This window comes from Rattus norvegicus, chromosome 1 (assembly GCF_021556685.1).
Source record: "Rattus norvegicus strain SHRSP/BbbUtx chromosome 1, alternate assembly SHRSP_T2T, whole genome shotgun sequence".
Classification (NCBI taxonomy): domain Eukaryota; kingdom Metazoa; phylum Chordata; class Mammalia; order Rodentia; family Muridae; genus Rattus; species Rattus norvegicus.
Genome location: NC_141534.1, coordinates 224930337 through 224947256, shown reverse-complemented (window position 1 = coordinate 224947256; position 16920 = coordinate 224930337).

Genomic DNA, 16920 nt, shown 5'->3' with positions numbered 1-16920 from the left:
ATTCCTCAGTTTGAGCTAGGGCTTTAAATCATTTAGATATTCTATTTCTAACCACATTCTTACTGCCTGAAGAGATAATTAGTTCCTTTTTAAATACTCAAAGAACTTATTCTATAACCTTTCAAATATCAAAATTCTGATTTCTTTCCTTTTTTTTGATTTCTTATCAGTTAAGAAACAAACCAGGGTTGATTCACATTTTCCAAAACCCAAACAAACAAAAGCCAAAAACAACAACAAAAGAACCAATACAAACAAACGAACAAACAAAAAGAGGGAAGGAGAGCGTGCTAGGTTTTTGCAGCTGACACTCACCTAAAACTCACCCACTGTCTTCATCCAAACATCCATCCTATCAAACATATTGATCTAAATGCAGTTGAATTTGGGAGTGTGTGAGTGTGTGTGTAGGTGTGTGTGTGTGTGCAGGTATGTGTATAAGTTTGTGCACAAGCCTGTGGAAGTCACAGGATAACCTCTGCCAGCACCACTAACTTTATATTGATTTATTTGTCATTATTTCTTTTGAGACAGAGTCTTTCATTGGTCTGGAACTGCCAAGTAGGCTAGTCTGGATGGCCAGTGACCCCCCGGAATCTGCTTGCTTCTGCCCCCCAGGTGTTGTGGTTACAGACGTGTGCTCCCAGGCCTGGCTTTTTCTACCAGAGGTGCTGCAGATTGACTTCAGGTGCTCATAGTTGCATCAGTATCTTTCCCACTGAGTTATCTCCTGACTCCCAGTCAGCTTTGTCTCAGTGAGCACCCTCAGGACTCGATATAATTGCCCTGCTTTTAAAAAAAATCTGTAACTCCTCCTAAGCTCCCTAGGAGCAAGATCAAGTGAGCCAAGGCATGTAAACAACCATTTACCTAAGGGTAAGCAAAATTTAACTAGTACAGACTTATTTGCAAATAAATAAATGGAACTTCAATTATAATTTTGCTTTTGAATAAATAATTTATAAAGAACTATATTAATACAATATATATTTATGTGAACATGTGTATAATTAGCTTATAAAATAATACTCTCAAGATAGTCTGATAATTATATATAAAAGCATTTGTGTTTGTAAAACAATGTATTGGTATATACATTCATTATCTTATAAACAGATTTGCCTAAGTGTGGTATATTTATGTATGTGTATATATATATATATATATATATTGTGCCACAAGTTTATAATAGTATCATTTTTTTCTCATTAATCTAACATGTGTTCTCTTGCTAAAGTTAAGATTTTTAAGAAACTCAAAATTAAGTAGTTCAGGATAACAGATGTCAAAGTTGGTATTTTTCTTATTTAGAGTAATACACTGGAAGCTACTTTAAAGACAATGAACATGTCATGTGTATGTGAGGGGTAGGAAAATGTAAGGAAAGTTTAAAATCAGTTTTACCTAAAAATGAGATTGGAGGTAGGTGGTTATAACTGCAGCACATGAACGTTCAATGTGCATCTTGTAACAGAGGGAAATGGAGAAAATGAAAACTTAAACACCAGGAAGAAGAAAGTTCAGAAGATCAGATGCAAACAGAGCACAAGAGACAGGGAAGTGTGGGGGTAACAGGGAAGTTACTCTGTTTGGAGCCCTGAGTAACTGAAGGTCCCATTAACACAGAGGAAAGCTGTGATCTAATATCAGTTTGTGGGGAGGGGGTAAGAGAAGAAACAGTCAGTTCTAGGGCTCAGGCTTCCATATCTATATGAAGTGGGTGCCCTTATCACTGCAACTTTACAGAACTTAGGAATTTAGGTAAAAGACTGAGTCATTTGGCCAATGACACGCAGATGAGGTTAGAATATGAACCCAGCAAACTTTTCTTTTGTATTGTTTTGTTTTGTCCAGATAGAGGTCCAGGATGGTCTCTCCCATTCGAGATCCTCCTGCCTGAATTTCCACAGGTAGAGATAAGCACATACCACTATGTCTCGGGTCTACTTCCTTTGACACACTTCCTTAGTCTTTAGAAGGAACTATAGATAATTAAAAATATCATTGGAATTTTAGTCATGACTACATCTATAATTCCCTGGTTCCTAGTTTAAATGGTCCACTATTTGTTACCCCATGAACCCCAGATCACTGCTTGTTATAAGCTGGGTACCAAATCTAGTTTGAAGTAGTCATTGCATTTCCTTGAAAACCTTCTCATCTGAAACCCAGGAGTTGAAATTTGGATGTTCAAATAGCCATGTTTTAATACCAAGGAGAGAGCTACGTGAAAGAACAATTCCAGAAACAAGGAAACAGGGCAGGGAGCTCCTAGAAGCATTTGAATTTCAGTTATCTTCGAGGCCCAGCTGCACCATGGTTTAGTTAGTACGGTAACATTCTTTCTGCCTCACGTGTTGTAAACTTTCCATCCTTTACCTAAAAGCAAAAAATTCATGTTGCTACAACCATAAGTAACTGTTGAGACTTGAACAAGTTACTGAATTGGTGTGCTAATTTGCAAGTGGCAAAAAAGAAAACATTTTAGAAAGGAAGGAAGGAAGGAAGGAAGGAAGGGAAAAAAGGAAGGAAGGAAAAAGGAAAGAACTTTTTCAAATGCTATATGCAAACTACCAGTTTTCCCTCACTTAAATCTCATTTTATTACCTTAGAGTTCTGTTTGCTAAGTACTTGCCTCTCATGTGCAAGTCTATCATTCCCTCACCAGCAAACACACATGTAAGCAAACCCACATGTGCATGCATGCACCCCACCCCCAACACACACACACACACACACACAGAGAGAAAGAGAGAGAGAGAGAGAGAGAGAGAGAGAGAGAGAGAGAGAGCTGTCATCCCATTGATTTCCAAGATTCTTTCTTTCCTTTACAATAGTGGAGGACAATGCCATGAGATCCACTCAACTTTCCAGAGCACACAACCCCTCAGTCTAACACAGCCCCTTAGTCTACTAAATGGTAAGAATACAAGGTAAGCATCTGGTTGTTTTCTGTATGACAGACACAAAACCTAATATGTGACACTGAGCTGGCTCTCCTCAGTAACTACTTATCAGATGAGAATTCAAGTTTCTTTAAGAAACAACCTTAGGACCTAGAGGCTCAGTTTCTGGTACACTCCAAACTCTAAAACCAGGAACATCATCTCCCTTTATTCATGTACACTACTCATTTTGTGAATTTGTGTATGAATTCAAATTCTTTCTCTTTCTGTCTCATTTTCTTCTTCCTTCTTCTTTAATACCTAGTTGAACAATATGCAGTCAACATCCCAGAGACTAGATACTTATATTATTTTTTGAGTCATTACTACCCCTTGGATTATCTCAAGTTGGGAAGTCACTACAATAAGAGACCAGAAATAACAACATGTCATAATATGATAGCATGCATGCCACTGTCGTCTCTGCTAAATACAGTGTCAAGGTTATTGATTTTTACCAAGGAGTTTGAATTTTAAATTTGATGATACAAAAAAATAACATGAAATTATCAAGTTTAGACTTAGTGATTTTGTTAGTGAAGACCCAAAACCTAAGAAAGTTACTATATTTTCTTTTGCTCCAAACTCCAGTATGTTTGGACTATGCAGCCCTTACACACTCACTATACACAGATAGAAAATCTTTAAGTGTGTCACAGTTCATAGATTTCAATTCTGGTTTCACCATTTATACTAATATTACCAACATCTTCAGGATAATTTTGGTGACTTGCTCATATGTGCTGGACAAATATTATACGTAGAAACAGAATTCTAGAAATTACCTCTAAGGGCAACTATGGTGAATTTTCTAGGCATCACTGTAGGCACATCCATCAGGAATTGGGAGAGAACAGGTTTGTACATGCTTGACCCAGAGAGTGGCACTATTTGGAAGAGTGGCCTTGTTGGAGTAGGTATAGCCTTGTTGAAGTAGGTGTGTTACTGTGGGAGTGGGATTTAATACCCTAGTCCTACCTGCCTGGAAGTTAGTATTCTGCTAGCAGCCTTCAGATGAAGACATAGATCTCTCAGTTCCTCCTGGACGATGCCTGCCTGGATGCTGCCACATTCCCACCTTTATGCTCCTGGACTGATTCTCTTAACCAGTAAGCCAGTCCCAATTAAATGTTTTTTTTATAGGACTTGCATTGGTCATGGTGTCTGTTCACAGCAATAAAACTCTAACTAAGACACCTGGAAAGAAATCTGTCTAGCACAGAAGCACACATCTTTACCTTTGGGATGGAAGAACACTACTTGCCCAGAAGTCCCCAACATCCCATTCTCTTTTTGAATGGAAATATTTGCTGCCAAATACATATTCAAACTATGAAAAGCCAAAGATAACTTTTCTTTAGGATAATCTGGCAGTTGAGTTTCTGCTGTAAAGAAATTAATTATTTTGATTTTGATTTATTGATAATACTATGAAGTTCAAAGTAGGGTACCTGCTCAAGTTCATCATTTTTCTACTGAGCCATGGATTATATTTTATGCACTTGACTAAAGTAGCCTACAGGGAGCAAAACTAGTAAACATTGTCTTGATAGTTTAGCTGTTTTTTTAATTGCAAATTATAGTGTATAAAATGAATGAGATGCTGAGAAAGCATTTAGCAAAATTCAACACCCCTTCATGATAAAAGTCCTGGAAAGATCAGGAGCTCAAGGCCCATATCTAAACATAATAAAAGCAATATACAGCAAACAGTAGTTAACATCAAACTAAATGGAGAGAAACTTGAAGCAATCCCACTAAAATCAGGGACTAGACAAGGCTGCCCACTCTCTCCCTACTTATTCAATATAGTAGTTGAAGTCCTAGACAGAGCAATCAGACAATGAAAGGAGGTCAAAGGGATAAATATTGGAAGGGAAGAAGTCAAAATATCACTATTTGCAGATGATATGATAGTATACTTAACTGACCCCAAAAGTTCCACCAGAGAACTACTAAAGCTGATAAACAACTTCAGCAAAGTGGCTGGGTATAAAATTAACTCAAATAAATCAGTTGCCTTCCTCTATACAAAAGAGAAACAAGCCGAGAAAGAAATTAGGGAAATGACACCCTTCATAATAGACCCAAATGATATAAAGTACCTCGGTGTGACTTTAACAAAGCAAGTAAAAGATCTATACAATAAGAACTTCAAGACAATGAAGAAGGAAATTGAAGAAGACCTCGGAAGATGGAAAGATCTCCCATGCTCATGGATTGGCAGGATCAATATAGTAAAAATGGCCATTTTACCAAAAGCAATCTACAGATTCAATGCAATCCCCATCAAAATACCAATCCAATTCTTCAAAGAGTTAGACAGAACAATTTGCAAATTCATCTGGAATAACAAAAAACCCAGGATAGCTAAAGCTATCCTCAACAATAAAAGGACTTCAGGGGGAATCACTATCCCTGAACTCAAGCAGTATTACAGAGCAATAGTGATAAAAACTGCATGGTATTGGTACAGAGACAGACAGATAGACCAATGGAATAGAATTGAAGACCCAGAAATGAACCCACACACCTATGGTCACTTGATTTTTGACAAACGAGCCAAAACCATCCAATGGAAAAAAGACAGCATTTTCAGCAAATGGTGCTGGTTCAACTGGAGGTCAATATGTAGAAGAATGCAGATCGATCCATGCTTATCACCCTGTACAAAGCTTAAGTCCAAGTGGATCAAGGACCTCCACATCAAACCAGACACACTCAAACTAATAGAAGAAAAACTAGGGAAGCATCTGGAACACATGGGCACTGGAAAAAATTTCCTAAACAAAACACCAATGGCTTACGCTCTAAGATCAAGAATCGACAAATGGGATCTCATAAAACTGCAAAGCTTCTGTAAGGCAAAGGACACTGTGGTTAGGACAAAACGGCAACCAACAGATTGGGAAAAGATCTTTACCAATCCTACAACAGATAGAGGCCTTATATCCAAAATATACAAAGAACTCAAAAAGTTAGACCGCAGGGAAACAAATAACCCTATTAAAAAATGGGGTTCAGAGCTAAACAAAGAATTCACAGCTGAGCAATGCCCAATGGCTGAGAAACACCTAAAGAAATGTTCAACATCTTTAGTCATAAGGGAAATGCAAATCAAAACAACCCTGAGATTTCACCTCACACCAGTGAGAATGGCTAAGATCAAAAACTCAGGTGACAGCAGATGCTGGCGAGGATGTGGAGAAAGAGGAACACTCTTCCATTGTTGGTAGGATTGCATACTGGTACAACCATTCTGGAAATCAGTCTGGAGGATCCTCAGAAAATTGGACATTGAACTGCCTGAGGATCCAGCTATACCTCTCTTGGGCATATACCCAAAAGATGCCCCAACATATAAAAAAGACACGTGCTCCACTATGTTCATTGCAGCCTTATTTATAATAGCCAGAAGCTGGGAAGAACCCAGATGCCCTTCAACAGAGGAATGGATACAGAAAATGTGGTACCTCTACACAATGGAATATTACTCAGCTATCAAAAACAACGACTTTGTGAAATTCGTAGGCAAATGGTTGGAACTGGAAAATATCATCCTGAGTGAGCTAACCCAATCACAGAAAGACATACATGGTATGCACTCATTGATAAGTGGCTATTAGCCCAAATGCTTGAATTACCCTAGATGCCTAGAACAAATGAAACTCAAGACAGATGATCAAAATGTGAATGCTTCACTCCTTCTTTAAATGAGGAAAAAGAATACCCTTGGCTGGGAAGGGAGAGGCAAAGATTAAAACAGAGACTGAAGGAACACCCATTCAGAGCCTGCCCCACATGTGGCCCATACATATACAGCCACCCAATTAGACAAGATGGATGAAGCAAAGAAGTGCAGACCGACAGGAGCTGGATGTAGATCGCTCCTGAGAGACACAGCCAGAATACAGCAAATACAGAGGCGAATGCCAGCAGCAAACCACTGAACTGAGAATAGGACCCCCGTTGAAGGAATCAGAGAAAGAACTGGAAGAGCTTGAAGGGGCTCGAGACCCCATATGTACAACAATGCCAAGCAACCAGAGCTTCCAGGGACTAAGCCACTACCTAAAGACTATACATGGACTGACCCTGGACTCTGATCTCATAGGTAGCAATGAATATCCTAGTAAGAGCACCAGTGGAAGGGGAAGCCCTGGGTCCTGCTAAGACTGAACCCCCAGTGAACTAGACTATTGGGGGGAGGGCGGCAATGGGGGGAGGGTTGGGAGGGGAACACCCATAAGGAAGGGGAGGGGAGGAGGGGGATGTTTGCCCGGATACCGGGAAAGGGAATAACACTCGAAATGTATATAAGAAATACTCAAGTCAATTAAAAAAAAAAAAGAAATGTTCAACATCCTTAGTCATCAGGGAAATGCAAATCAAAGCAAACCTGAGTTCCACCTCACACCAGTCGAAATGGATAAAATAAAAATCTCAGGTGCAGGTGACAACAGATGCTGGCGAGAATGTGGAGAAAGAGGAACACTCCTCCATTGTTGGTGGGACTGCAAATTGGTACAACTACTCTGGAAGTCAGTCTGGAGGTTCCTCAGAAAATTGGACATTCCACTACCTGAGCACCCAGCTATACCTCTCCTGGGCATATACCCAAATGATGCTCCAGCATACAACAAAGACACATGCTCCACTATGTTCATAGCAGCATTATTTACAATAGCCAGAAGCTGGAAAGAACCCTGATGCCCTTCAACAGAGGAATGGATTCAAAATTGTGGTTCATCTACACAATGGAATACTCAGCTATCAAAAACAATGACTTCATGAAATTCATAGGCAAATGGAATGAACTAGAAAATGTCATCCTGAGTGAGGTAACCCAATCACAGAAATGCACACTTTGCATGCACTCACTGATAAGTGGATATTAGCCCAAAAGCTCGAATTACTCAAGATGCAATCCACAGAACACAGGAAGCTCAAGAAAAAGGATAACCAAAATGTGGATGCTCCCACTCCTTCTTAAAAGGGGGAACATATATGTGTGTGTGTGTGTGTGTGTGTGTGTGTGTGTGTGTGTATGCAGCCACCAAAACTAGATAAGATTGATGAAGCTAAAAAGTGCATGCTGAAAGGAACTGGATATAGATCTGTCCTGAGAAACACATCCAGAACATATCCAATACAGAGGTCAATGTTAGCAGTAAACCACTGAACTGAGAACAGGACCCCCTTTGGAAGAATTAGAGGAAGGATTGAAAGAGCTGAAGGGGCTTTCAAGAACAATAATGCCAACCAACCAGAGCTTCCAGGGACTAAACCACTACCAAAAGACCATACATGGACTGACCCAGGGCTCCAACTGCATATGTAGCCGAGAATAGCCTTGTTGGGGCACCAGTGGAAGGGGCAGCCCTTGGTCCTGCTAAGGTTGGACCCCCAGTGCAGGGGAATATGGGGGGGGGCAGTAAGGGGAGTTGGTGGGAACACCTGTATGGGGGAGGGGGAGGAGTAAGGGAGGGGGTCTAATGTTTTAAGGAAACCAGGAAAGGGAATACCATTTGAAATGTAAATAAAGAAATATATCTAATAAAAATAAATGGGATTTGTTATGACATTTTCATCCATATGCAACCTTGAAGATTCTTCGGTTTGACTGAGTGTTCTATTCTGGAGTTTTACCTTTAATCTAAGCTTCCCAAAGACCTCTGGTGCTTGACTTTGTGTCATATCTCCTATACCAACTAGAAATTCTCAGTTGTAGCCACCTGTTCCTCTGCCTGTGTCTCGCATGCTGGTGATCATCTTAGCTCTGCCCTAAAACCTCTTCTGGCCTCACTCTGTTCTCTTCCAGGAGGAGCTCCCTCATGCTTGTAAATTCTGTTCCCACCTGTGCTGATGAAACAGGAATGTTATCATGCCGCATCAGCTTTTCTTACTTACATCTTGTATGTCTGTTTCAGAAGCCCACATGAACTGCACATTACATCATCATATGCCCTTTCATCTATAGGACGTCTACTGCTCACCCAGTCTTACTAGATGGATGTCCATCCTAGGTGCCTCGGACAGAAAGGGCTTTGTTCTTTCTTTCCTTTTTCTTCTTTTGTTATCTTTATATTTCATCTTGTCAACTCCAGAGATTTTGTATAAATTCTTTGATGCCCCCCTTTTCTCTATTTTTATTTCCTTGCCCCCTTTTTTATCTCTTTCTGAAGAATAATTGCTATAATAACACATATATTTCCTTGTGTCTCATTAAAACTATTATTCAGGGTGTCTGTTCTTCCTTTACCTGAAAACCTTCATTTCTTGTGTGCAACTATTCTTCTGTCCTGAAAAACATGTCAACTTAATGCCTGCCAAGTTTTTATATCAACAAACTCTCCCAAACTTCATGTAGGCAGGAGGCTCTGGCAACGAGAGCCTATGAGCCAAGAGCCCCGAAACAGTAGCTACTTCCCTGACCTGTCCTTGGCAGCCTGCTTCACTGACTCAGCCATGTTCCCACTTGAAATGTTTTCAACGTTTTTTAAAAAGCTTTTGTTTTGGACTTTGCGGGAACATGTGTTATCTAAATTGTAAAACAACTCAGGAGAATGGCAACAGCCAGAAGTATACACAACCAAATTAATAGCAATACAAAAATATGTTCAGGTGATTACCCAGTGAAGTATCTTTGGGTACTTTCACAGTGAAAACACCCATGATGCTGCCTTATGGAGAGTTTTGTTGGACTCAATGAGGCTCCAAATAGAGGACGGGGAAGTCCTGTGGGCCACATGGCTAGTGGATACGTAATCATTTGTATGATTCTTTAGCCAACCTCACTCCACCTACGTCACTGCTCTTTCTGAAAGTTCATATAAAGTTGACATACAAAAATGCATTGATATGCACAAACACACAACAGCATAGTGGGTTTGTGTGAACGTTAGAACCAGACCAGTGTGATCCAAATGCTATTTCCCAATTCTCAGTCAGGCAAGTCAGCTTAAATTGAGGCTCTAATTCTCCATATATAAATGGATATAAAAGAGCTGTGCAACAGAGTTGTTATGAGAAAGAAATACAGTATATATGTACAATACTTAACATTGTATATAGCAGAGATTTCAACTAAAAACTTGAGCAGCAACTCTGGATGAGATATAATAGACTCATCTGCTTTATATAAACTCGAAAGAAAAAGAGATTACCACGCCCACCTGGGTACTTAGAGGCCTCCCTTAAAACATGCAAGTATGGTAGCTATTCTTCCAAATCTTGGAGTCTGACTAGGTGTTAAATGGGGCAAGCCTATCTACTTCACAAATTAATCTGCCAACAGAATGACTCATCAACACAAACACCTTTAAGATGAGTAACAAGATTTTGAGGTAATAAGATGTGTGTCTTTCCAGCTATAATTATGCTATAAATAATATCACCAAGCAAGTGACCTAAAATTAAGTGCACAGCAAGAGAGAGAAGAAGAAAAAAAAACAGTGCTTCTGAGTCAGAAGGAAAGACAGAATTAGAGAAGCTAAGAAGACAAAGGCTTACAGACAAGAGAAGAAGCTGTGTGTGTTGAATTTGCAGAGAGCAGGGCCCAGGGTTGATAGTGAGAAGGCACTTACGTGTGGGAGAAATTGTTGCATAGATTAAGGTTAAGCAATTTGTCTCCTTGACAGTGGATGAAATATTTTCAGCTTAATTGCACTGAAAAAAAAAATTGTGTAACTAGAGGTTTGTCTTCTGTCATCTCTAATCTTTCCAGTCAGTGCACTCAACAATTACGCCCTTTGCTCCAAGGCACTGCTGTCCTGCAGATTTCACCTATAAATTAGGGACTACTTTTCAATATGTGCTTTCCTGCCTTGGGTTGCACTAGAACAATGCCAACAAGATGTGATCTCTACATGGGGCTTGTGGATCTGTAATCAGAACTATTTAAATATGTATTTTCCCCTAGTCTACCTTTTAGCATAAGGTACAGTAAGTAAACTAATTTCTTATAATGTTACCAAGGGAAAATCATAATAACAAGCATAGACTAGTACCTCTAGTCTGTACTTAAGGCAATCTAAGATGATGGTGTGCGTGTGTGTGTGTGTGTGTGTGTGTGTGTGTGTGTGTGTGTAATATACACATACTTTTAAATAAACATGAATTCAAATGTGAGAAAACTCATTTCTCAGCTGGGATGCCTGGTGGACTTTAGCTTGGAGCAGATGTTTTATTGTCTCTCACACTTGAGAACTGGTGGGGTGTGAAAGATTAATCTGGCTTACTGGTTCAGCAGTTGGAGGAGCTGAACTTAAAATTGCACCGCACTGTGAAGAAGGTATCAGCAGTCAACGAATTCATCAATACAGAGAAAATTACTAAATTAAATTTTCTTAGGATGACATCCTTAAGAGCTCTCTCAGCACTGCTCATTGTTTTGATTCCTTAATGGGCCTAGCAAGGTACAGCCTTTGCAAACGGATCCCTCTATCCTAAGGGAGCACCCCTGCTTAAACCAATTATACCCCTCTAGACATGAATCTTTGTGGAAGAAAAAGGAAGGGAAGGTAGGGAAGAGTAATCCACAATATTTTTAGCAGCTTTATAAATGTATGCAAAGATTTATTCTGTTAGTAATTGTCTTAACAGGTTGGACAAATTAATCATTAACTCAAGGTTTCATGCATTTATGGTATCACTTTCCTCATTAAATATTCTTAAAGAGGATTTTGGTTGAGTTGGGATATTTAAAATGAGGAGCTAATAAATCTCTTCTCTTTAATGAATTTATTACTTTTTCAGAAGTTAATTAAAATCAGTTGTGGAGGAATGATGTACAGTCAATGAATAAAGAAGAGTCCAAGCAAAGGTCAAAGTGTAGTTGGTAAGAAGTGAGATGATGCACACTCACAAGGTAACTTATTAATGGGGAATTTTCATACTTACATGACCAACAGGCAGTTCAGTACACAGTACAATTTTGTTCATCTGAGTTTATTGTTTATTCTCCTGCTTCCCTTCTTTTCTCTTTCCCCACTTTCTTGACCTCTCCATCTTTGCTGTCCTTAGGTCTACCCTGTCTTTTAAACAAAGTTGTTTTCCCTACTACACTGAGATAAGCCCAAGCATTTGCTGAGAACTTGGTTTGCTCTAGGATACCAAAGTATCCCCAATAAACTTGCCTCCAGAGCTTTGGCTCTTGAAAAGCCCTGGCGGAGGTGGAGCAGAATGAAGATGAGCCAGCCTAGCTTTCACAGGTGGGAAACAGCCCCTCCAACTTAATTCACAGACTGGGAATGGAAATGTCATTGTCTCACTCAGAGGGTTAATCACTTTCTAATTTGAACCAGAAATTTTATAATGACACTGTGAAATTAGCAGCATTTTATTGTGTTAATTATGTGCAGGACACTATATCATTACTTCTAATAAATGTAAATGAGATTGTGTCTCTTAGGACAATACACGGACAAGGTGAATTTTTATTGGGTATTTACAGGATTCAAGAACACCCCCGCCCCCACAGTGTTTTCCCTTCTCTTATAAAATACCGTCAAAGTGTCAGCTTGCCTTGCCATTTCCCCTGTATGTTATTTAACACACGATTTTTAAAGTCTTTAAAGCTCTTCTTATCTAACTGGAGTGCATTTCCACCCAAAGCAATGTTGATTATTAAGAACCATGTCGAGTGTCAACCCAGTCAAACAAGACTAAGAACTGATGCTTGACTATCAGAATATTAAAAAAAAAAATCAGGGCTGCCACGGAGAGCTCTTGGGCAGCACCCCGCGAGCAAACTTGAGCCTCGGGACCACAGGTAACACCAACTTTTCTGCTGCAAGAGACCTGTCTGGTGATCTCGGGACACACAGAGGCAGAATTCCTCTAGGACCGGGCACCTCCTGTGTTTACCGGGAGTCCCACACCCGCGGATCCCGGCCTGCAGCAGCTCTCTGCTCCCAGACACCATGGGAGAGAGACCCGACCGCCTGGTCAGGTGGGCACTCCTGAGGCTGCAGAGCTGAAGAGACCACCAACACTGCCCACCCCTGCCCACATCCCTGGCCCAAGAGGAAACTGTATAAGGCCTCTGGGTTCCCGTGGGGGAGGGCCCAGGAGCAGCAGGACCACTGCCTCTGAGACACCTCCAGAACCTGAAGGAAACAGACCGGATAAACAGTTCTCTGCACCCAAATCCCGTGGGAGGGAGAGCTAAACCCTCAGAGAGGCAGACACGCCTGGGAAACCAGAAGAGACTGCACTCTGCATACACATCTCGGACGCCAGAGGAAAACACCAAACCCCATCTGGAACCCTGGTGCACTGAAGCTCCCGGAAACAGCGGCACAGATCTTCCTGGTTGCTGCTGCCACAGAGAGCTCTTGGGCAGCACCCCGCGAGCAAACTTGAGCCTCGGGACCACAGGTAAGACCAACTTTTCTGCTGCAAGTGACCTGTCTGGTGAACTCAAGACACAGGCCCACAGGAACAGCTGAAGACCTGTAGAGAGGGAAAACTGCACGCCCGAAAGCAGAACACTCTGTCGCCATAACAGGCTGAAAGAAAACAGTAAAACAGGTCTACAGCACTCCTGACACACAGGCTTATAGGGCAGTCTAGCCACTGTCAGAAATAGCAGAACAAAGTAACACTAGAGATAATCTGATGGCGAGAGGCAAGCGCAGGAACCCAAGCAACAGAAAACAAGACTACATGGCACCATCAGAGCCCAATTCTCCCACCAAAACAAACATGGAATATGCAAACACACCAGAAAAGCAAGATCTAGTTTCAAAATCATATTTGATCATGATGCTGGAGGACTTCAAGAAAGATGTGAAGAACTCACTTAGAGAACAAGTAGAAGCCTACAGAGAGGAATCGCAAAAATGCCTGAAAGAATTCCAGGAAAACATAATTAAACAAGTAGAAGCCCATAGAGAGGAGACACAAAAATCCCTGAAAGAATTCCAGGAAATCATAAATAAACAAGTAGAAGCCCATAGAGAGGAGTCACAAAAATCCCTGAAAGAATTCCAGGAAAACACAATCAAAGAGTTGAAGGAATTAAAAATGGAAATAGAAGCAATCAAGAAAGAACACATGGAAACAACCCTGGATATAGAAAACCAAAAGAAGAGACAAGGAGCTGTAGATACAAGCTTCACCAACAGAATACAGGAGATGGAAGAGAGAATCTCAGGAGCAGAAGATTCCATAGATATCATTGACTCAACTGTCAAAGATAATGTAAAGCAGAAAAAGCTACTGGTCCAAAACATACAGGAAATCCAGGACTCAATGAGAAGATCAAACCTAAGGATAATAGGTATAGAAGAGAGTGAAGACTCCCAGCTCAAAGGACCAGTAAATATCTTCAACAAAATCATAGAAGAAAACTTCCCCAACCTAAAGAAGGAGATACCCATAGGCATACAAGAAGCCTACAGAACTCCAAATAGATTGGACCAGAAAAGAAACACCTCCCGTCACATAATAGTCAAAACACCAAACGCACAAAATAAAGAAAGAATATTAAAAGCAGTAAGGGAAAAAGGTCAAGTAACATACAAAGGCAGACCTATCAGAATCACACCAGACTTTTCGCCAGAAACTATGAAGGCCAGAAGATCCTGGACTGATGTCATACAGACCCTAAGAGAACACAAATGCCAGCCCAGGTTACTGTATCCTGCAAAACTCTCAATTAACATAGATGGAGAAACCAAGATATTCCATGACAAAAACAAGTTTACACAATATCTTTCTACAAATCCAGCACTACAAAGGATAATAAATGGTAAAGCCCAAGATAAGGAGGCAAGATATACACTAGAAGAAGCAAGAAACTAATCGTCTTGGCAACAAAACAAAGAGAAGAAAAGTACACAAACATAACCTCACATCCAAATATGAATATGACAGGAAGCAATAATCACTATTCCTTAATATCTCTCAACATCAATGGCCTCAACTCCCCAATAAAGAGACGTAGATTAACAAACTGGATACGCAACGAGGACCCTGCATTCTGCTGCCTACAGGAAACACACCTCAGAGACAAAGACAGACACTACCTCAGAGTGAAAGGCTGGAAAACAACTTTCCAAGCAAATGGTCTGAAGAAGCAAGCTGGAGTTGCCATTCTAATATCAGATAAAATCAATTTTCAACTAAAAGTCATCAAAAATATAAGGAAGGACACTTCATATTCATCAAAGGAAAAATCCACCAAGATGAACTCTCAATCCTAAATATCTATGCCCCAAATACAAGGGCACCTACATACGTAAAAGAAACCTTACTAAAGCTCAAAACACACATTGCACCTCATACAATAATAGTGGGAGATTTCAACACCCCACTCTCATCAACGGACAGATCATGGAAACAGAAATTAAAGAGAGATGTAGACAGACTAAGAGAAGTCATGAGCCAAATGGACTTAACGGATATTTATAGAACATTCTATCCTAAAGCAAAAGAATATACCTTCTTCTCAGCTCCTCATGGTACTTTCTCCAAAATTGTCCATATAATTGGTCAAAAAATGGGCCTCAACAGGTACCGAAAGATAAAAATAATCCCATGCGTGCTATCGGACCACCACGGCCTAAAACTGGTCTTCAATAACAATAAAGGAAGAATGCCCACATATACGTGGAAATTGAACAATGCTCTACTCAATGATGACCTGGTCAAGGAAGAAATAAAGAAAGAAATTAAAAACTTTTTAGAATTTAATGAAAATGAAGGTACAACATACCCAAACTTATGGGACACAATGAAAGCTGTGCTATGAGGAAAATTCATAGCGCTGAGTGCCTGCAGAAAGAAACAGGAAAGAGCATATGTCAGCAGCTTGACAGCACACCTAAAAGCTCTAGAACAAAAAGAAGCAAATACACCCAGGAGGAGTTGAAGGCAGGAAATAATCAAACTCAGAGCTGAAATCAACCAAGTAGAAACAAAAAGGACCATAGAAAGAATCAACAGAACCAAAAGTTGGTTCTTTGAGAAAATCAACAAAATAGATAAACCCTTAGCCAGACTAACGAGAGGACACAGAGAGTGTGTCCAAATTAACAAAATCAGAAATGAAAAGGGAGACATAACTACAGATTCAGAGGAAATACAAAAAATCATCAGATCTTACTATAAAAGCCTATATTCAACAAAACTTGAAAATCTTCAGGAAATGGACAATTTCCTAGACAGATACCAGGTACCGAAGTTAAATCAGGAACAGATAAACCAGTTAAACAACCCTATAACTCCTAAGGAAATAGAAGCAGTCATTAAAGGTCTCCCAACCAAAAAGAGCCCAGGTCCAGACGGGTTTAGTGCAGAATTCTATCAGACCTTCATAGAAGACCTCATACCAATATTATCCAAACTATTCCACAAAATTGAAACAGATGGAGCACTACCGAATTCCTTCTATGAAGCCACAATTACTCTTACACCTAAACCACACTAAGACACAACAAAGAAAGAGAACTTCAGACCAATTTCCCTTATGAATATCGACACAAAAATACTCAATAAAATTCTGGCAAACCGAATCCAAGAGCACAACAAAACAATCATCCACCATGATCAAGTAGGCTTCATCCCAGGCATGCAGGGATGGTTTAACATACGGAAAACCATTAACGTGATCCATTATATAAACAAACTGAAAGAACAGAACCACATGATCATTTCATTAGATGCTGAGAAAGCATTTGACAAAATTCAACACCCCTTCATGATAAAAGTCCTGGAAAGAATAGGAATTCAAGGCCCATACCTAAACATAGTAAAAGTCATATACAGCAAACGAGTTGCTAACTTTAAACTAAATGGAGAGAAACTTGAAGCAATCCCACTAAAATCAGGAACTAGACAAGGCTGCCCACTCTCTCCCTACTTATTCAATATAGTTCTTGAAGTTCTAGCCAGAGCAATCAGACAACAAAAGGAGGTCAAGGGGATACAGATCGGAAAAGAAGAAGTCAAAATATCACTATTTGCAGAT